The 6,324-nt window shown below is 43.2% G+C and overlaps 1 protein-coding gene and 1 long non-coding RNA gene across 11 annotated transcripts in view; one reads left to right on the top strand and one right to left on the bottom strand.

Annotated features, from left to right (window-relative positions):
- LOC109383840 (uncharacterized) overlaps positions 1-3,780 on the top strand; it is a 37,927-nt gene extending 34,147 nt beyond the window's left edge. Inside the window, exon 4 of the long non-coding RNA XR_002124306.1 lies at positions 3,741-3,780. This is a non-coding gene — a long non-coding RNA (uncharacterized LOC109383840). The remainder of the gene's footprint in view (positions 1-3,740) is intronic.
- SHLD1 (shieldin complex subunit 1) overlaps positions 1-6,324 on the bottom strand; it is a 73,761-nt gene that overhangs the window by 5,183 nt on the left and 62,254 nt on the right. The window lies entirely within an intron of this gene.

Genomic DNA, 6,324 nt, shown 5'->3' with positions numbered 1-6,324 from the left:
TTGCCCTTTCCAGAAGAGCAATAATATGGGTTGAGTCATTCACTGCGTCAGTTCTTTTGCACATTGCCTCCAGTTCATTTCAGGCTTTAATTTCCTTTTAAAATGTGTGTTACTACCAACCACAAAGCCAGCTCTCTAAACACATGGTTGGTGTGGCCTTTTGGACAACACTGTTTCTTCAACAGCAAATAAAGCTAATTGTTTCTCTTTTCCTGATGAGCCTATGAAGGTCTGACAATTAATTAAGTTCACGAACTCATCCTCGGAAAAATGCTATTGCCTCACTGCTGAATATCACTATGGTCATCTTCGAAGCACTTCCCTTGGGAAGCTATGCACCAACGCCAGCGCTTAGTCCACCTTCAAAGAAATTTTGAAACTCTTTTTCTGGAATGACCATCAGAGCTGTTGTCGTATTACGCTTAATGTCCTGAATATCACCAAAATGTCTTCCTTTCAATATTTTCTTTATCTTTGGGTAAAGAAAGAAGTAATTAGGGGCCAGATCAGGTGTGTAGGGAGGGTGTTCCAATACAGTTATTTGTTTACTGGCTAAAAACTCCCTCACAGACAGTGCTGTGTGAGCTAGTGCATCATCATGATGCAAGAGCCATGAATTATTGGTGAAAAGTTCAGGTTGTCTAACTTTTTCACGCAGCCTTTTCAGCATTATAGTATATTGATTTGCCTTGAGCTCCCCTTTGCAAATTGATCCCTGCACCATGCCCTTGTACTATGCATTCCTTCCTTCTCAGACCTTGTTTTTCTTTCTCAGCAAGAGCCCTGGTCTCAGTCCCAATTCTGGCATCATCTAAATTGAGTGGGACTTCCCTTTTTATTTCAAGAAGAAATGGAGAACAGAGCTTCCTATGGCAATGCTTTTGCATGCATTGTTTCAAGGTCACCTATCAGAGCATGTTTGTCAAATTTTCTTTTGAGTTTGTTTGAGATGTTTGAGATTCTTATAAACCTAAAAATGTTTTTATATCTTTAGGAGTTATAGAGGGTAATTACCATTTATAAATTACCATCCAACCAATTAGCATGGAGCATCTGAGATTAATGGTTGTATTCTGTGAGAGATGCTGTTAGCCTTTAGAAACCCAGATATTTAACGGGTATTTCTTCCAAAGAATCTTCATGGCACTCTGTGATTGATAAGTGCACAGCAGGATTCTATCTCTGTGAAACATTTTAGCTTCCACTTTAACAAGTTTTCTCTAAATGGATTTGATATTTTGAATTCTGTCTCCTTGGTGCATCAGAATCACTCACTGCCCACCCTGCCTTGTTTGTCCAGAATTTCTTTTACTAGCAAATGCTAATTGAGAGGATCTCTAGTTTCTAGGCTGTGCAGAGCGGAAAGAAATCTAAGACTTAATTTTAAAAAATATGGAGAATTATCAGGATTTAAGGGAAGAAGGAATATGTGTCTTGTACAGCCAGTCTCCTTTTATGTTGCTCAGTGGGGAAGCTGCCTCTTTATCTGGGCACTACCAGGCACACTCCTAAGTGTGGCTCTGCTACCTTGATTTGTCTGTTGGAGGCTGTCTGGGTCCCGTGTGGCTCTAAAAAGTCATGGACATAAGAAGGGCAAGGTGAATGGGTGGAAGGCATGTCCTGATCATCAACGGTCACTTATTAGCACTGACTCATCTTTACGCCAGCAGTCAGACCTCAGAGGCCTCACACGTTCTCTACACAGGTGACACTACCATTTTTAGTATATGAGGGGCAATGGCCCATGGATCTGGGGGCCCTGTTCCCCTCATTTGTATCTTCCTGCATCAGATCTCACTTTTCCTTTCCTTTATACCCTCTTCTCGTGCTCTCAGTTCTGTTCCCTGACTCCATACTCTGTGGAGGAAACCAGGAGTGGATAGGATCATTGATTAGACAAGATGAAGCCCTACCTCCACCCCTACAGGCTGAGTGGAAATCAGACTGGGGCTAACACCTCTGCACTATTGCCTTGAAAGATCCGGCCTCTTTCTGAACCTTGATTGCATCAAGCAAGCTGCCTCTTCAGAAACAATGCACTTGCTGTTCCTCAGAGTAGAACACACTTTCCCCACATAGCTGCATGACTGGTTCCCTCCCTCCTTCAGGTCTCTGCTCAGATATTACCTTCTCAGAGAGGATTTCTGTATCAGTCAGGATGGATTAGGTTATGCTACATAAACAGCAAGCTCCAAATCTTAGGGGGCATGAAACAACAAAGGTTTATTTCTCACTACTTCCAGCTCTGTGTTATCTTACAAGTAGACTTGTATCATCCTTGTCCTTACCCTGGAACCCAGGCCAGTGGGGCAGCCAGTATCTCAGCATTGCTTAGCAACTGCGGCAGAGGGAAGAGAGCATGGTGAAGTGGGCAGTGACTGGGAAAGCTCTGTTCACATATCATTGGCCAAGGTTAAGTCATAGGGCCAAGCCTGATTTCAAAAGAATAAGGATGAAAAATTCCCCTTTAGGGAGGAGCAGAGAGTATTGGTGAACAATAATTCAGTCTACTATACCTGCCCTGAGCACACTATTTTATTTTATTTTTTTATTTTTTTAAAGATTTTTATTGGGGAATTGGGTGATGGGAACAGCGCTGGGGAATTGGGGGAAGGGGAACAGACAAGTTGCTGTCCTTTTTGTTCTTCAGTTTAGTTGTGGAGGACGTTGCTTCACTGGCCCAAGTTGGCACCATCATTGTGCTCTTCCTGGGCAAGGCAGATCAGTCGCCGGTTTCTGGACGGCCGCTCACGGTGGCTTGAGGGCCGCTCACGCTGGCTGCTGGCTACACACGGTAGCACATGACAACCCATTGCCACAGGGGCTGCAGCCTACGCCGTTGCCGGCGACTCACGGCAGCCCAGCTCCAGTTTGAGCTGTCGTTCAGCATCTTAGCTGTAGAGGGCAGTGTCACTGGCCCTCATATGTGGGATCTGAACCAGGGCCCTCTGGCATCCCAAGCCAGCTTTTAACCAATGCACCACTCGGCCGGCCCCTGAGCACACTATTTTAAATTGCATTTCCCTCACTTCCCTAGGCTCTGGCTGTCCCTATCTCCCTTGTTTGCCTTATGTTTCTATGTAAACCTAACAGCATCTAATAATATATATAACTTGTTTGTTGACTATTCTATCTCAAGGATGTTTTGTCTCTCTTGTTATCTGTTGTGGCCTCAGGGCCTAACACAATGCCAAGCACTTGGTAGATACATTTTTCAAATTTTGATGTTTTATTTAATGAGTTTCATTTTCAAAGGCATAATAAATCTTTAATACACAAAGACCTGCTTATTGTATGTTTAATAAATCCAGAGCCCCATGCACTCAATACATTTGTGGAATGAACAAACAAGTGAATGAAATCAAGGTTAATGAGCTTTTGAATGAGATGTGTAAGCAACAGAAGTATGAGTTAGCCAAATACCTATCTACTTCTGACACCCACACTACTCAGGGATATTTCCTGAAGACTGACAAAGTTTAAGGGCACTTAAAAAAACTTTAGAATAGTGATAAAAGGGCAAGGAATTGAACACAGTATATTGAAAGGTGATTTGAGCAACGTATCCTTGTAGATTTGTACTATCTAACACAGGAGCCACTGGCCACATGCAGGCAGGCATTGAGCACTTGAAATGGGGTTGTCTGAAGGAAAATGTCAGCATAAAATCACACCAGGATGAAAAAATAATACATATCTCACTAATAATTTTAATATATGTGCTCCTATGTTCATTGCAGCTTTATTTACGGTGGCCAAGACATGGAAACAAGCAAAATGTCCTTCGATAGATGACTGGATAAAGAAGATGTGGTATATATACACTGTGGAATACTATTCTGCCATAAGAAAAGATGAAATAGTGCCATTTGCGACAACATGAATGGCCCTTGAGATTATAATGCTAAATGAAATAAGTCAGACAGAAAAAGTCGAGAACCATATGATTTCATTGATATGTGGGATATAAAATTGAAAACAACAAAGGAACAAGACAAACAAATGAAGAAACAAAAATTCATAGACACAAGCAACAGTTTGGTGGTTACCAGAGGGTGAGGGAGAGGGTGATGGTCGCTGAGGGTAAACGGGATAAAAAAATGGTGATGATGGAAGGAGAACTGACTTTGGGTGGTGAACACACAATGTGATATATAGATGATGTGTTACAGAGTTGTACACTTGAAACCTATGTAACTTAACTAACCATTGTCACTTCAAGAAACTTTAATTAAAAAAAAGAAATAATATGTCGGATACATAAGGTTAAATAAAATATTTTATTAAAATGAATTATTTCTTTTATGTTTTTAAATGTAGCTACTAGATCATTTAAAATGACCCAGAGGCTTGCATTATATTTTTATTGGAAAGCAGCTGGTCTAGATAGTCTTTATAGTTGTGATTTAAGAAAGCTTTGGCTACACCATTGTCTTCCTGAAGGTTCATGTTGAAGCTTCTGGAGACCAGCGAACATTGTGAAAGCAGCCAGGATGAAGGTTTGCTGTACTGTGGTGTCCTACACAGGTAAGAGACGCATAAGATGTCCATACCCAGTTGGTCAGTGCTATGCTGTCCTGCCTCTGTCAGCTACCTTCGGGACCACTCCTACAAGGAAGTAAAGACGAGCTTCCTAAAGTGGCCCAGTCGTCTCTACCTTCAGACTAAGTAATTATGAACCATCTACTATCCAAGCCACAGGGCTCGGCCCAGTGCTAGATGGCCGTGGTCCAGCAGGCAAAAGCGGAGTAAAGCTGGGATGGCAGGTAATACAGAGACTGGGAAGATGAGTCATCTCCAGACAGTTGAAGTGGAGGGGAAAAGCGATACCAGTAGGGGAAGGCCTGGAGGCAGGAATGCCTGTGAGGGTAAGTGGGGAAGTCCAAGGGCAGAGAGTTCTTATAAGAGAGGAGAGGCCTTATGTTGTGGAGGACGTGAGTGCCTTGCGGAGAAGCCAGGCAAGCCCTTTTGAAAACCTCCAGCTTTGGACAGTCCCCACTGTAAATGTGCACTGTTACTAACATGACCAATATTCGCCAGGGTGACTGGGAGGCTTGTCCAGGACAGCCCTGGTTTATGCTTGTTGTCTCAATGAATTACTAATAGCACTCTCTTCTACTCTCGAAACGGCCCTGGATCACAGGACGTGTTACGAGTATACATGTATCATGAAACATTACATATATAACCTGATGCTGGAAAAGTGGGGCAAATATACCTGGATCAACAATGAGAAGCTCCCACCCCATATCCCTGTGTCCTGAGGGGCTGAGTTTCGATGCCAAAAATAATCCCAATCTGTGATTGAAAGAATAAGGTGTCTACAATCTTTTGTTTGTTTTGTGTTTTTCCTGAACCTTCCATACATTTGTTCTGCTGTACTCCTCCTTTCCTTTTCCATCTTTTACATACAAAAATATTTCTTGGGCTGGCCAAGTGGCTCAGTTGGTTAAGAGCGCAAGCATGAGCAACAGAGTCGCTGGTTCGATTCCCACATGGGCCAGTGAGCTGCCCGAGCTGAGCTGCCGCTGGGCTGCCAACAGGTGGCAGGATGGCTCAATGGTTAGAGCTTGCGCTCTTAAGAACAAGGTTGCTGGTTCAACATGCCACCTCGAGCTGAGCTTCCTTGAGCTGTCAACGGGCAGCCAGATGGCGACTGGACTTGGAGCTGAGCTAGCTGCGCCCTCCACAACTAAGATTGAAGGACAACAACTTGGCTGTTCCCCTTCCCCAACTCCCCAACACTGTTCCTCTCCCCCAAATCTCCAATAAAATCTTAAAAAAAAAGAAAAAAAGTATTTCTCCTACCCCTTGCTGTCCAAGAACCTTTGGGTTTCTGTTCTACAAGTAAAGGGCCTTGATTCACTCTATACCATCAGCAACTCGCTTTGATTCCTCTTTCTCATTTTATTTGCTGCCCCACCCTCACCCCCACATAATAACACCAGCATTGGTGTTCTAAGGTATCTACCATAAAATTAATGAACAAAAAAAATCCATAAGCTTAAGCTTCCTGCTGCCTTATAGCAACCCTGCTGGTTTATACATTTTAGAATTTGCAACTGTTCCTTTAAAAGACAAAATCCACATACTTACAAAGGGGGCAGGGGGCAGGGTGTGGATATCAAGATATTAATACTTCAAAAGGATGGATGGTCTGGGTCAGGTGCTTTTTTTTTTAAGCTATTTTTGGGGAACTGGGGGAGGGCAACAGCGTTGGGGAATCGGGGAAGGGGAACAGACAAGTTGCTGTCCTTTTGTTCTTCAGTCTAGTTGTGGAGGACGTCGCTTCACTGGCCCGCATGTGGGATCTGAACCGGGGCC

The sequence above is a fragment of the Hipposideros armiger genome, unplaced genomic scaffold (genome assembly GCF_001890085.2).
Source record: "Hipposideros armiger isolate ML-2016 unplaced genomic scaffold, ASM189008v1 scaffold_89, whole genome shotgun sequence".
NCBI classification, from domain to species: Eukaryota; Metazoa; Chordata; class Mammalia; order Chiroptera; family Hipposideridae; genus Hipposideros; species Hipposideros armiger.
This window is presented reverse-complemented; position numbering and strand designations above follow the sequence as displayed.